Genomic DNA, 16,562 nt, shown 5'->3' on the forward strand with positions numbered 1-16,562 from the left:
TAAACATCAAAGTTTCTTAAGTGCCCCTTGAAATTCCTCTCTCCCACACTGATGTAGAAGAAACCTCTCACGCCCACCCCCAAACATCATAGGCATCTTCAAAGAAATCTTTCTTATAATTTTTTTTTCTTCTAGTGGTCAAGAACCAGACCCATTTTAAGCCTTGATGTAAGTGAAGAACGTAAGAGTTTGGGATTCTGGTTTTGGTTCTCTACCACACAAGGAGCCGCTCTCATTTCTCACTTGATTATCTCAGATTCTATTCTACCTTGATGGCTCCACAAAAGGTTTAATAGAAGTCTTGCTGCTCTAACACTTGCTGTGCCTCCTCCAGTCAATTCTTGCACATGTTCAGTTGCACACCTTCTTGATCATCCACATACATTGTCCTCCTCATCAATACTTGTAGTTCTCACAATAAACAATACTTGGAAAATCTAGTGGAGTCCCTGGGCCAATGAGGCAATAGCACCATCCAGGAGCTGGTTAGAAATATACCTTCCTGGGGCATCTTCCTCTGCGCTGAGTTGGAGTCCTTGAGCTGGGGGCAACCACTCTGCTTCAGCAGACCCACTAGGGGTATAACCAACTTTCTTTTGGACCATCAACCAGCTCCCAAATCTAGCTCTTACACCTTAAATTGACCTGTTTCTCCTCGTCTATATTTTGTTCGGTACTTTTTACCTTTTTTCCTTTCTGTATGTCCTACTCTATGTCTGTTGTTCTGGCAACCGGACCTGAGCATCTCCCTCTCTTCCTCTCTCATTCTCTCCCTCCTTTGAGCCTAGATTTCTTCTCCTACTTATTCTTCCTGCCTGCCAGACCTTCTTATTCCACCTCTGCCTCGCTATTGGCTATTTAGTTTGCTATCAAGCCAATAAGGCACTTTAGGCAGGTAAGGTAAAGCACATACAACACATCTTTATATACTTAAGCAAATGTAACATATTTTTGTCTAGTTAAAGTAATATTATGCAACGTAAACAAATGTAACACATCTTTACATAGTTAAAGAAATATTCCACAACACAGGGGCTTCTGATGGATGTTCAAACTTGAGACTCTAGGAATGTTCTATCTTCCTTCTTTGCAGAGTTACATCATTCTGTTCATACCCTGCTGTCCAGTCAGAAAATGAACTCACTCCCAAGTTTACAAAAAAATGGCAAGTTTCAGATGGAAATCCCTTAGCCTTCTTGCTCCCAAGTCAACAGACATCCCTGTAGCTCTGCTCTAGTCTTTTCTACAGACTAGAAAAGATACCCCTTCCCACACAGAGCCTTGACACCCAAGCTCTGGGTCAGCCTCTCTACCTGGCTGGGAATGTAATTGTATACTTTTCTCAGTAGAATGCACAATCTCCATAGGGTTTCAGTGATGTGGGAGTCCCCTCTGTATGCTGTGATTATCATTAATGAATAAAAAAACTGCTTTGGACCTATAGCAGAGCAGGACTTAGCAAGTAAGGAAAAACTAAGCTGAATGCTGGGAGAAGGGAGGGGGAGTCAGAGAGAAGCCATGTAGCACCACGGGACGCAGATGCTGGAACTTTATCTGGTAGGCCCCAGCCTCGTGGTGATACACGATACTAGTAATGGGTTAAATTAAGATATAAGAGTTAGCCAATAAGAACCTAGAACTAATGGGACAAGGAGTGACTTAAATAATATTGTTTCTGTGTGGTTATTTTGGGTCTGAGCTGCTGGGCAGCTGGAACGAATAAGCAGCCTCCTCCAACATTTCAGGACTCTATGCCCAAAATATATCACTTTTCATCATTCAGGCTTGATCTGGTTTCCAGTTCACCATCAAAGTTCTTGAAGAAGCCTTAAAACTATTACTTCAATTTCTGTATCTTCATTAATGTTACACTCTGAATTTTCTCCTCCCCAAAATATTAAGATGATCTTCACATCACTAAGAACCAATGGACACTTTATGGTTCTTATCTCACTTCATGTTTAGCCTAATGTCTAAATGCCAAAGAACATGTTTCTTTCCCTCTAACACAGATGATGATGATTCTTTTTGATGATGATGATTTTTAATTAAAAAAATAGAGAACCAGTGCCCATAGTGACTGTGAAGTCTGCCCACAGTATCTAGGAATAGCAAAAGTCAATTCTTAAACTGGGTCTTAAATGGGCTGTATCACTTTGTCTACCCTAAATTGCAAATTGATAGCTCCATTTAGCAGTAATAAGCAGAATTCTTCCTCCAGATTGTGTAGGTGGCTGTAAAATTATCATCTGCGGTTGAAAGTCTTTGGAAAGCCATTATTTTGGAGGGGATGATGACCATTATGCTGTGCTTCATGCATGAGACTCTAACATCTCAATAGCCACCAAAGAAAAGACTGTTATAAAACTTTATGAACTTGGAGGGATACATACTTTTAAAAAAATGGCATGTGTGGAAGAGGTCACAGAATTCTGGTTTCTATGCTTTGTTTCTTACACAGGGTCTTTCTATGTAGCGTTGTCTGCTCTGGAACTCACAGTATATAAACCAGGCTTGCCTTGAGTTCATAGAGCTCCATCTGCCTCAAGCTCCTCATTGATGGTATTAAAGGTGTGCACCACCTCATCTAGCTAGGAGGGATACTTTTTAGACCAGCCCTGGCATATCAGCTGTAATACTGAACAGTAGGTGCTAATGGTAATGGAAGATAGAACAACTTCATCAAAAATAATTACATTTACAATCAGACTTCTCTAGTCTCAAATATTGAACATTTCTTTAGAGTTATTTTCTACTTAACCCCAAATAGAATTCTTGCGTCCCACACTGCACAAATCTTATTCCATCTCCAGTCTTCCCCATCTCAGAAGACAGAATTCTCATCTATCCTCTAAAGTCTAACCACCAGGAGAACTGATTCTTCTACTTCAGAGCTCCAAGTACGCGTGATGGTAATTAGCATCAAATTCCTACCTTTAGTTGAAAGGAAACTTAGTCATAACATTTCACACCACTCTGGAAATATTGGAGAGTGTGATTTCTGAGTCATGGGGGAATTTCCTGTTTAGCTTCTTGATAAACTGTCAGACCAGTTCCTACATCAGCTAAACTCTTTTACATTCCCTTCAATAATGTACCAGAGCTTTGGTGTCTCCGTGTCCTTTCTAACACCATTGTCTCCTTGTGAACAATCCAAGAGTGTATAGTGTGCCATTGTGGTTTTGATTTACATTTCTTTGATGTGAAGTGGCTGGGAATTTTTTCATGTGTTTATTGTCTATTTGTACATATATCTTAAAAGCATTTTTACTCATGAAAAAAAGGTGCAAAGATAATATAGAGTGTTCCAGTAAACTCTCCAAGGTTCCATTGAAATGCCTTTCACTCTCCGTGGCACATTCATCCAAACAAGTGGGCTATCCCAAGTGGTATCAAACTATTAGGTGAACAACAGGGTTTTATTTGGGTCTAGATGGAGTTTTCCATTGAAATCTTTTTTTTTCTCTTCCAAGATTCAGCACAAGCTAGTCCGCTGCACTTACCTGTCATGTCTCCATATCTTCCCATAGTCCATGATAGTTTCTTTGATTTCAGGACCTCAACAGTCTAGAAGACTATAAGTCACACATATGGGGGGCACCAATTTGAGTTCATCTGGAGTTTTCTAATGATGATACTGATATTACAGAGGTTTTGAAGCCTACCACTGATATGAATGATTTTCTCATCTCATGTCAAGAAGTGCCTGTTATTGCTCTTGATTACTTAGTGAATTTTCCAGTACAGAGTTCTACTTTCTTCACGTCTACAGTTATTCATTAGGCATAAATTACCAAGTTCAGTCTATACTCAAGGGGATTAGGATTAAACTATATTTGGAGAAGGGAGAAATTTTATATATTATTTGAAATTATCCTCTCTCTTTTTAAACAATTTTACTTATTTATGATGTGTGGGGGTGTGCATGTATGTGTAGAGTTATGCAGGTCACATGGCAACTTTTGTGAGTCAATTGTCTCTTCTTCATGTGTCCCAAGAATCAAACTCCCACTGTCCCATCTCACTGGCCTGAGGATGTTAAATATCTTTTTTGAGATTATAATTATAACATTTCTCCGTTTCCTCTTCCTTCCTCAAAACCCTCCTTTTTTACCTTTCCTTCTCCCCTTCAATTTCATGTAGTCTTTTTTCCCACCAATTGTTATTCTCTCAAGAAAATGTGTCACGTCTACACTATTCGTTCATGTAATCATTTCCATCAGTGGACTCATGGGTAGCATCATTTGTTTTGCTGAGTAACATGTTCAACTTTGGCCACAGGGAACTCTTTTAGGCTGACTTCTCTTGTTCCATATTCCTCCCTTGCTTCCCATCTCTCTGTTCTTATTTTTAGCTCTTTGTAGCACTATCTGATGCCCCAGTTCCATCTTATATTTTCCTACCTTAGCTTGACCACTGGCCATTTCTCCAAGGGATCCTTTTACTGGAGAACACTATTTAGAAAAGAAAATTTAGACACCATGGATGCAAATGGTTCTTGGACTTTCAACTTCTAAGCTGTCTCAGTGGTTAAAACAAGGGTGCATTTGTGTGTACAGCAAAGTAAATATCATACATATCTATATGTCTGTATTTGTCCTTCTGTATAAATGTATGCATACATATAAATATGAGTTTATAATGCTTGTAACTCCAATAAAGCATGGATAAATTTATTTTAGCATGTCTTCTCTGTTTATCTATAGCTTCCTCTGATAGTGAGAAGCATGATTTTATTTATATTTACATTCTTATATACATCACATATTTAATCTCTAAATATATGTAATGTCATTTCAGAATTGTTAGTATGAGTCTCAATGAGAAACAAATTTCATCAGTAAAAACAATGTTTATGTGCAGCCTGGTGGATTCAGCTTTTCAATACTCAAGAACGCACTGTTTTCTGATAGATGTCAGCTCCTTTTCCCCCCTATCCTTTGAGATTATTTCACATGCTTGTCATTACAAATATGTTTTTTGTACCATTGTGAAGTCCACATTCTGGGGTCCTCTGACATTTAAGAGAATTTTAAAAGAATTAATTTCTTGAGCAATTTGAAGTTCACAGCAAAATGAACAGACCATATAGACTTTCCCCTGTGTGCCTGCCTGCTATGTGATTCGTCCCCTCCAGTTCTTCATATTGCCACTAGTGTGCTAGACTCACTGCAACTGACACGTTTACCCCAACACATGCTTTCTTATTATTTGTACTGGAATTTATTTTTTATATTTTTTTTGTTTTGTTTTGTTTTTCGAGATAGGGTTTCTCTAGCTTTGGTGCCTGTCCTGGAACTAGCTCTTTTAGACCAGGCTGGCCTCGAACTCACAGAGATCTACCTGCCTCTGCCTACTGAGTTCTGGGATTAAAGGCGTGCGCCACCACCGCCCGGCTCTAGAATTTATTTTTGCCTTTGTAAACTGCATGGTTTGAAGAAATGTGTAGCATATCCACCACTGTCATAAAACAGTAGTTTCAGTCCTAAAAACTTCTATTTTCTACTTATCTATTCTCTGCACTTCAGCATTAGATAACTACTGATTCTTTTATCATTTCTACAGTTTCTACTTTTCTGTAGATTATGTTCTCAGAATTGCATAGAATGCAGTCCTGTCATATTGATTTACTTTGTTTAGTTTTATAAAAGCCTACCTCAGAAAGAAAGGAAAGAAAAGGAAAAGAAAGGAAAGGGAAGGGAAGGGAAGGGAAGGGAAGGGAAGGGAAGGGAAGGGAAGGGAAGGAAAGGGAAGGGAAGAATATAGGGCACATGACATTGATAGGAAAATGAATGATACTGCAAACCATTATGTAAATCAAATAAGGCAGACTCAGAAAGACAAATGCTGCATGTTTTTCTCATATGTAGAAGCTAGATTTATTTAAAAGAGAGAGAAATAGTGTGTGTGTGTGTGTGTGTGTGTGTGTGTGTGTGTGTGGATTAGGATAAGGGAGGAATAAATCTCAATGGAGGGGGGACTTCTTTTTCCTCTGAGAAATTGTGCTTTTCCTTTTAAAATCTTATTAGATGACGCTCACCTTGTTTCCAAAGGTGAATAGTCTATATTCAGTTGATCATAGGTTAATCACATCTACCAAAAAATCTTCACTGAGCCAACCGATAATGGTACAATTATGTAATTGCATACTATAGTCAAATCAAGTTGCCATATAATTTATTTTTGTCAGTCATCTTAAAAATAGCTTTTAGCCAGTTTGCTTGTTACTTTGCTTGAAACATCACCTGTATCTCAGGCTGGCCTTGAATACACTGTGCAACCACAGATGACCTTGGCAATCTATTCTATCTCTGCCTCCCAAGTGTTAGGATTACACACCACAGTTGGTTTCTGGCATACTGGAGATCATTCACTGAGATTGATGCATGCTGGATATCACTCTACCAACTAAGCTACATTTCCTGAAGATACTCTGTTAGAGTAGATCTCTCATAGAATACATTAGGTAAATAACCGTAGTATGATGCAGTCACATTGTGGCATGCTCTAGCAGCAATAAAAATTGACTTCAGTTCTCACAAATCTCATAGGTGATTACCATACAAAAATCCCCATATGAATAATTCTTAGTGACTGATTCCACAAGACTATACTTATTTATGCAACATCTGCATTTATGCAAAAAGCAGACAACAGTTCCCCCCAGAAGGGCATTGGTTGGAAGGAGGCAAGAGGATAGAGATTCTGCTACTGGACGTGCATTCTGCTATGGTCTCCATCACTGTTATGCATGGGTACGACACAGCAATAAAAAGTTCAGAAATTTTGGAGGCTGAGGTTTACTGGAATTCAAGACTAGCCTGGGCTTCATAGTAAAAGCTTGTCTCAAAGAAAACGAAAGTCCCTTGAGAGCCAGAAGACCTGGATTCGTATCTTAGCATCATTTTTACTTATCGTTTTACCTATGTGATGTCAACAAAAGCACCTAATCCTCTCCAGTGCTAGCTTTCCAGTCTCTAAAATCACAGGTTTTACAAAAGCCCTGGATTGATCTCTAGCACATCAGAAACCAATTGGGGAGCACACCAGTAATCCCAGCACTTAGTAGAGGCGGGAGGAATAGGTGGTCAAGGTCATTCTCAGCTACACAGTGAATTCAACGGCAGCTTGAAATACATGTGAAACTGTCTCAAGCAAACAAACAAGCAACATTCTTCTCAAGGGTGTTCTGAGGATTGATTATATGTGTGAGAAAAAGAGATGTTAATTCATAAAAGCATATAATATAGGTATATTATATCTATATATATGAGAAAAATGGGGGAGACAGGAATTCACACATATATATATATCACCTCTCCCCCCATTCTTTTCTTTGAGGTTATCTCACATGTTCACCTCTACACAAGGTATAAAGGTTTAAAAACATTACATTCTAGCCCATGAAGGTATCTTTTATGATTTGAGGTGTAAGTCTTATAAAAAGTCGGGCATACAGTGAGAGTGGTGTGGGGTCTTGACAGAATGCAGCAAAAGAAAAGATTTTTTATTTCTTTCTTGAGAGTCTTGGCACAAGGACAAAGACAACACCCAGAAAATAACATGACACGTGATTACAGTATCTAGGGGGTATAATTAATAAAAAAGAATACAAATTAAATGCAAGTGGCTGTGACAAAAGCGTAATTTGATACAGGCCATTCTCTAGCAGCTAGCGTGCTGGAGTGTGCTTGTCTGTTCCTTAGCCAGATGTTGCTGCTACTGCTGCTGCTGTTCCCCCTTCTCCCCGTTTACTTCCCTCTTCTGCCTGCCTTTCCCCATTTCTTTTTGAGCCAGGGTTTCACTCTGTAGCCCAGCTGTTCTGCTGCTCACCAGGGAGCCAAGGCTGGCCCCCAAATCACGGCAGTTTCCCTGCTTGACTTATGAAAGTACTGACTTTTAGTCAGATGTTTTCTTCCCTATATGCAGACCTATCATAAAGTTTACTGTCTTAATCAAGCATGGTAAAAATTAATAACAATAAGTAATAATATATCAGAACAATGATAATAACATATTGTGGTAAAGCTGCTAGCATGTAGTCCTTTCCAAAGCCTCCTTTCCAACTTCCCTAATTATGTGAGACACTTAGCATTCTTGCAGTGAATTCCTTTTCATATTAGGCAGAACTGGTTGTTGCCACTTGTAACGAAAGACAGCTAGATGTCGTAATAGATACTCTCCAAAATCAAATGGAGTTGTAAACAAAGGGGGAAAAAACAGGTAAATGAGAAAAACCTAAAGATTGGCGAGTTTATTGAAAATAGTTAAAACTTGTACACCTTAAAATATTGGGAACTATGGGAGCTAGGGAGATGGCTCAGTGGGAAAAGGGCTTATTGTGCAAGCATGAGGACCCGAGTTCAGATGCAGAGCAGCCAACTAAAAGGCCAGATGCAGCAGCTCAGCTATAATTCCAGAGCTGGGGAAGTGGAGTCAGAAGAGGATCTTGGACTTACTGGCCCAGCAGTCTAGCCGAATTGGTACGCTTCGGGTTTTCTGAGAGATTGGTTTCAAAGAAAAGGGTAGAAAGTGATAGAGGAGGCTATGCCTATGTCAATTACCTGCCTCCACATGCAAATGTTACCCCCTCACACACACACACATACAGAGAGAGAGAGAGAGAGAGAGAGAGAGAGAGAGAGAGAGAGAGAGAACAAAAATATTGGGAAATAAACTAAGATACCTTTCGTTTTCAGATATGAATCTACTAGTTTCTCCAAAAGGCAACTTATTAGTCCCAGGACAATTCTAGAGTGTGTTCTTCCAAACACATACAAATTTAAAACATCTTCTTATGCTTTTTCCATATTTCTTTTTCTAGGCTTAAAATGTTCCAAAATCCCCGGTATTACTAGAAGAGGCAACATCTGATTTTTCTCGTATTCTTGCAAAGAACAAGCACCAATGAAACACCATCCACATCTGTAAGGACCAGAAGCATTTGGCTCAGTCAAAACTCTTTCCATAGAAAGGGGTTATTCAAGTCTAAGCTCATTTCCCAAATGTTCCAAGATATACACCTGAAATGAAGCTGAAGATCACAAAAGGAAACAGCTAATACTGGGGGCCATAAATAGAGCACAATTACTAATGATACTGGCTACTAGTTGAGTAACTATTGAGTGCAGAACACATTCTTGTATTTGTTGTTGTTGTTTGTTTGTGAGACAAGGTCTCAGTATGTAGCCCAGACTGGCCTTTTGATCCTTTTGTATCAGCCTCCAGGGTATCAGGATCACAGGTGTGTGCCACCAAGTATGGCTACACCTTAAAAAAAAAAAAAAAAAAACCTCTTCTGACAGCATTCTAAAATAGAATTTTGTTTGAAGTGAAATCTGTGGCGTGGCTTCCAGAAAAACTTTCCTCATTCCTTACAGAGAAACAGATAAGAATCACCTGAGGGTTCCAATAGCAGAAAAATGAATAAAGAAAGTATGATGTACAGATGGAATGAAATATATTCAGAGAGAGAGAGAGAGAATACAACTCTGTCGTTTGCAACAAAATGAAATGGAACTAGAAGCCATCATGTTACATAAAATAAGCCAGGCATGAAAAGACAAATAGAGCAGGCTCTCGGTTTTCTGTAAAAGCTGTGTGAAAGCAGAAAATGCAATGGTGATTCCTGTTACAAATGACAGGAGGAAAGACTGTCGATGGAGGCTTGATAGGGAATACCCCAAACACGTTTCAATATAAAGAATACTTTCTAGTGCTCTACAGCACACTTAGGTGACTACAGCTCATATTAACTTACTAGATAACGTAGGAAGAGAGAGGTTTTAGGTTCCAAATACAAGGATATTATAAACATGTGAAGAGGTGGAAAGAGGAATTAACCTGATTTGATCATTTTACACTATATACCTGCATCAAATTATCACAGCATAGCCCATAATATGTATACGTCCTCTGCGTCAATTACAATAATGGTTTTTAGTGCTCATGATCCAACACAGAGTTTTATGCAGTGCTAGGCCACTGAGATATATCTCTAGACCCCCAAAAGAAGTAAAAATGGGTCTGAAACGGGCTCAGCTGATAAAGGTACTTCCGTCAAACCTGTGGACCTGACTTCAATTCCCAAGACACACCTGGTGAACAGAGGGGACCAACTTCCCCAACTTGTCCTCTGACACCCACTGGTGTGCTGTGTGTCTCTCTTCCTCCATCATAAAATAAATAAAACATATTTTAAAAATTGATATCAATATTTAATTTTTATTTAAAGTATAGCAATCAAATAAAAGCACAATCTTTCCTATCTGTTTTTGATGTTACATTTGGTGTTGTTGCAATCATCTTTCTAGTAAACTCAGGAAAACCCAGCGCCAAAGCAATTGAATTAAACCTTGGCCCTAACTCTGGTTTTCTTGTCGTCTGAGGTAATATAATTCAGTGGAAACAGATAAGGATGAAACAAAAACAAAACAAAGAGAAAGATGTATGGGGGACAGTGAAATGGGAAAGAATACAAAAAAAAATCTGGAAGTTTGCATGGATCTAGCTGCTGAGAGTCTTTCAAATGAGGAAGAACTGATGAGTGAATAAGGATAGTGATTTGTGTCCATGTCAACACAGAAACAAGACAGAAGAGGCAGGAAGAGCCCACTAGTGAATAAGGATAGTGATTTGTGTTCCAGTCAATGAAGAAACAAGACAGAAGGGGCAGGAAGAGCCCACTAGTGAATAAGGATAGTGATTTGTGTCCCAGTCAATGCAGAAACAAGACAGAAGGGGCAGGAAGAGCCCACTAGTGAATAAGGATAGTGATTTGTGTCCCAGTCAATGCAGAAACAAGACAGAAGGGGCAGGAAGAGCCCACTAGTGAATAAGGATAGTGATTTGTGTCCAAGTCAATGCAGAAACAAGACAGAAGGGGCAGGAAGAGCCCACTGGTCCTCTCAGTTTGGAGAGGTATTCCCATCATACTAGCGGCTAAGACATCTTTAAATATTGCTTAGAGCTGCTTACTTCATTCATTCCAAAGACAAGAGTTCAATTGTGTTTGATTGTTGACATGAGGGGCAAAATCCAGAGTCACTTTACAGGCAGCAGAAATCTTGCAACCAGGACAGTTGGTTATGGAGATGCTCGTCCAATGCTAGAACAGTGACTGGGTACCAAGGCTCCGGATTTATTAATGTCACCAAATGAGTTTACATTAAGATTTTCCATTCTAACCCTTTGCTCTACTTAATTCTTGATACAACTGTCATTATTTTTTTCTAACTTCATTAATTTATACTAGCTTGTCTCGTTATTAATATGGCTGCCAGAAATGTGTCTATTTTCCTAGTGAAAGAAACTTCTGTTTTTAAATCATAACCATTGAATCATTAAATGTTTTCTTCTGTTATCACAACACATAAGACTTTTCATGTGTTCTTACTCTGTATTTTTTTTTTTGGTTCTTATTCTAACTTCTTGGTCTTATTGTTCTCTTTTTTTCTTTATTTAGAGGCAGGATACCACTATGCAGATCGAGCTGTCATCAAACTCTCTCATAGCCAAGCTGGGTTTGAACTCATAACCCTAATGTCTCAGCCTCCTGAGTTTTAGGATTATAGGTACAAGTCACTAATTTCCCTAAACTATATTTTCAGCTCATGAATCTTTTAATCATTTCCATTTTACTTAAACATTTATGGTTATAAATTTTTCTTCAAAGTATCATATTAACTACATCCATAACTTTTTGTATATTATTTCCACTGTGAACCATCTATTTTCTTTACTTTATTCTTTAATGCTACCAGGATGTCATCATATCTAGTACTTTTCAAGAGAAATGAATCATATTGTCTCACCATATTCTCAATTCATACTTACAGTTACAGAGCTGTGAGTCAATCAACTTAATTATATACTTTTCTTACCTCGAAGATCTTGGGTTCTAATGACACTAGCTCATTAACATATTTTAAAGCTTTCAAGTAACAACACTATTATTACTGCCAACAAATTGATCACTCACCGAAGTCTAATGTTTATTTCTGCTTTTTTTGGTATCGTGGAAAATGTTCCTCTTTCAATGTATAAACAAGAATATATTTCAATGTCACACAGAATAATTCTTTCCCCTGTATGTTTATACTAAACAGTTAGAAGTCCCTTCAATATGAATAGTCAAAATTGACAGAATGAAATCTACCTCTGTTAAGCCCCTCTTTTCTCTTTGTGAAAGAAGACTTTGAAAACATTTTAATCCTTATCAATTCCCCAAACTAGCAATTATTAACATTTTGTTAATTCAAAGGGATCACTGACTACATATGCATTACTGTTTCATCTTCTCAGAAGAAGGAAAACATCCTGGCAATTAAACCATGACAATACCAGCATATATGTCATATCCCAATTTTAGAAATGTTACAAAGATCTTAAAGTGCATTTATAATCAATTGGATAGACTATTATTTGATGTGGGAAGTCATTCTGTATATGTGTTGCTTTTATTGGTTAATAAAGAAACTGTTTTCAGCCAATGGCTTAACAGAATATAGCCAGGCTGAAAGAGATCTATATATAGAGAGAGTAGGCAGAGTCAGTGAGACAACCATGAGCCATCAGAGGGGAAAGATGCGAGCTGTCATTTGGAACCTTGCCGGTAGGCCACAAGCCTCATAATAAAATATAAAATAATATAAATGAGCCAATCAAAGATATAAGAGCTAGCTACCAATATGCTTAAGTAATAGGCCAAGCAGTGATTTCATTAATACAGTTTCTGTCTGGTTATTTTAAGTCTGGGCAGCCGAGAATGAACAAGCAGCCTCTGCCTACAATTATTATTGCTATTTGCTGTAGTCATTCTTTCTTTACTTTTAACATGTTTTTCATATTCTTTGTTCTCAGCTAATAACCCTCATCCTTTACTTTGAGTTAAATTTCCTTTTAATACAAATTCGTCAGTTCTTATGAGAGTCTATTAATAGTAAAAACTCATTACCTGGACTTGCACATAGTTTAAATCTTGGTTGAAATTTTATTTTAATTTAAATTTTACTGGAAAGTCTAAATATTTATTGTAGTGGCATTTTATTTGTACTTTAATAAATAAAGCTTTCCTGAAGATCAGAAAGGTAAACAGCCACACTGGCCAGCCTTATAGATCAGGCAGCAATGACACACACCTTTAATCCCAGTACCCACATTAGCTTGCTATAGAAACCAGGTGGTAGTGGTGCATGCCCTTAATCCCAGAACTAGAGAGGATTATAAAACAGGAGGAGACAGCTCTCAGCCTCAGTCTCGTTCTGAAATTCCTGGAGGCAGGAGTACCATTTTTGTATTGAGGTAGAGGTAAGAGTCAGTGGTTGGCTGTTTTGCTTTTCAGACCTTCGGGTTGAATCCCCATTTCTGTCTCTGAACTTTTATTAATAGTGTTTCAATTTATCATGTGTATATTGTTTTAGTAGCATCTGCATATTTCTTGTGCTTTTACTTTGTTTTTTTCTGTTTGTTTGCTTTGCCCTATTCTTATTTTTTTGTTTTATTTTACTTTATTTAATATTGTTATTTAGATGCCTGTTTGTATTCTAATGAGAGAGAGGGAGAGGGAGAGGGAGGGGGGAGAAAGAGAGAGAGTGTGAACTTTGGGTAGGTGGGGAAGTGGGAAGGATCTAGGAGGAAGGCAGGGAGAGTAAACCATAATCAGAATATATTATATGAAAAAAGAGTCTAATTTCAGCTCATTGAGTGTGGTGGGAACTTTTGGGGATTCAGGTGGCCTTGTTGCCAGCACAGCTGGGCCTACATGTAAGCAGCTATGTATAAGAGAACAGCAGCTGGCACTGATTTGGGTGCTGCCTTTGACTGTATGGGTGGCTTCCAGCAAGGAAAGGTGTAAAGAATTGCCAAACAGGACAACTGAACCTCACCAAGATATGTTGCTTTTACTGACTCAGAACAATTAATTGGGGATGCTGTGAATGAGGCTGCAAGGGAGCCCACCAAGACAGTTTTTGATGCCAAACATCTGTCTGGTGTAGATTTGACCATGCTGTTGTTCAGTGTGATATGAAACACGGTGATGAATGTGCCTGCAGGACCAAGGTCTAAGTAGAAAAAAAGGAGAGACAAAAAGTTTCTCCCCAGAGGAGGTATCTTCTATGGTTCCAAAAAAGATGAATAAAATTTCTGGAGAAGTCTGTCTTGGGAAGAATGCTACCAATGACTGTCAGCAGTATGTAACAAAAGATGCTGGAACTATTGGGGGTCTCAATGTACTTAATTATCAGAGAACCTGATGCTGCTTTGACTTATAGCTTAGAGAAGAAGGTTGGAGGTGAAAGAAATGTGTCAGATCTATTTATTTGGGAGGTGGTACTTTTGATGTTGTCAATCCTTGAGAATGGAACTCTTTAGGTCAAATCTATAGCTGGAGATACCCACTTGGGTAGAGAAGACTCATAATCTAGTGGTCTACCATTTTATTGTTGAGCTTAAATCCAGTTACGAGAAGGACTTCAGTGAGAACAAGAGAGCAGTCCTACATCTGTAATGCATATAAATGGGCTAAATGTACCCTCTCCTCCAGCACCCAGGCCAGTGCTGAGTTTGATTTTCTTTTATGAGGAAATCATCTTCTATACCTCTATTACCTGCCCTCAATTTGAAGACTTGAATGTTACCTGTTCCGTGGCACACTGAACCCTGTAGAATAGCCCTTTTGAGATGTCAAACTAGACACGTCACAGATTCATGATGTTGTCCCGGTGGGTGGTTCTCTCAGGATCCCCAAGATTCAGGAGTTTCTGAAAGACTTCTTCAGTGGAAAAGAACTGAAGACTAGCATTAACTCTGATGAAACTATTGCATATGAAGCAGCTGTCCAAGAGGTCATTCTGCCTGGAGACAAGTCTGAGAATGATTTGCTGCTCTTGGACGTCACTCCTCTTCCTTTTGGTATTGAAGCTGTTGTTGGGGGAGTCATGACTGTCTTCACCCAACACAATACTGTAATTCCTACCTAACACACTTATCTTTACTACCTACCCTGACAACTATCTGGTGTGCTCCTTCAGGTGTTTGAAGGTAAAAAGGCCATAACTAAGGATAACCACCCGCTTGAAAGGTTTGAACTCATGGGCATATCTCCAGCACCCCACAGCATTCCTCAGAATGACGTCACTTTGATATTGATGCCGATTGACCCTCCCGATGTTTCTGCTGTGGATAAAAGCACAGGAAAGGAGAACTAGATCACCACCACTGATGACAAGGGCCCTTTGAGCAAGTAAGATAATAAGTGCATGGTCTAGGAAGCTGAGAAGTACAAAACCAAAGATGAGAAGCAGAGATAAGGTACCACCCAAGAGTTCACTGGAGTCCTATGCATTCGGCATGAGAGCGACAGCTAAAGATGAGAACCTTCAAGGCAAGATCAATGATGAGGACAAACAAAAGATTTAGACAAGTATGATGGAATCATCAGTTGCCTGGATAAGAATCAGACTGCAGAAAAGGAAAGAGCTGAACACTGGCAGAAAGAATTGGAAAAAGTCAACAACCCCATTATTGCCCCATCATTACCAAGCTCTACCAGAGGACTGGTGGTATGCTGGGAAGAATACTTGGGGGGCTTCACTGATGATGTCCCTCTTTCTGGTGGAACTTCTTTAGGACCTACCATCAAAGAGATCGATTAAGTCAGTCCTAGAAGAGATGTAGCATTGTTCCACAGGGAAACAGTTGAAGGGCCCAAATTTACCAAGTTTGTGGCAGCCTTAATGTTAAGCTGCTACTATAAATTACGCGACACTCTTCAGTACTTGAACTTGAAACATGGGCATAGGGAGAGGAAATAGAACATTGCACGTCATAAGCACTGTATCCTAAGAGGAAAATGCAATATATAAAATAAAACTATTTAACATTGACTTTAAAACATATTTTCAGTTAAAAAAACAAAAAGCAATCCAGCAATCCAACGAATGTGAATGTAGAAAATTTTAAATCATGTTAGTAAGGTGTATTTCACACAGTAAAACTGAATAAGTGTTAAGTGCACACGCTGGAGAACATTTAAGCATGGATGAGCCATTATCGCTATCATCTGGTATCTGAAAATGTTTGCAAATGGCATTAAAGATCAGTTTGAAGCTATTCTCCCCTCTGGAGGTGATGATGTTTTCCCACTGTCACAGGCTTTCAGTTGTTGCTAAGTCTACTCTTCCCATCATTTCTATTTCCTGGGAGGTAACTTGCCTTCTTGGTTTTTAATTTTTTTTTTAACATTTTGTCTCTGGTATCCTGGATTTTACAAACGTATGTCCAGATGTGGATTGCTTTGATTTTCCCTGAAAATATTCTGATATTCCTAAATATTCCTGAATCTGAATATTAATATACTAAATCTTATTTGTAACATACTCAGCCACAATCTCCTGAAGTCTCTAGATTTTCTTTAGTTCTTTATATTCTATCCCTTTGAATTTCCCATTGGATTATATACTTGGCTTATTATTACTTATTATTAATATTCCATTTCCTTCTAGAAATAAAATTATTATTATATAATTAACATAGTTAAAGTACACCTATTCAAAGTGTAT

The 16,562-nt window shown here is 38.5% G+C and overlaps 1 pseudogene; it reads left to right on the forward strand.

Annotated features, from left to right (window-relative positions):
* The first annotated feature begins 13,774 nt into the window (after positions 1-13,774).
* Positions 13,775-15,598, forward strand: LOC130867501 (heat shock cognate 71 kDa protein-like; annotated as a pseudogene).
* The last annotated feature ends 964 nt before the right edge of the window (positions 15,599-16,562 follow it).

Source organism: Chionomys nivalis, chromosome X, assembly GCF_950005125.1.
Source record: "Chionomys nivalis chromosome X, mChiNiv1.1, whole genome shotgun sequence".
NCBI lineage: Eukaryota > Metazoa > Chordata > Mammalia > Rodentia > Cricetidae > Chionomys > Chionomys nivalis.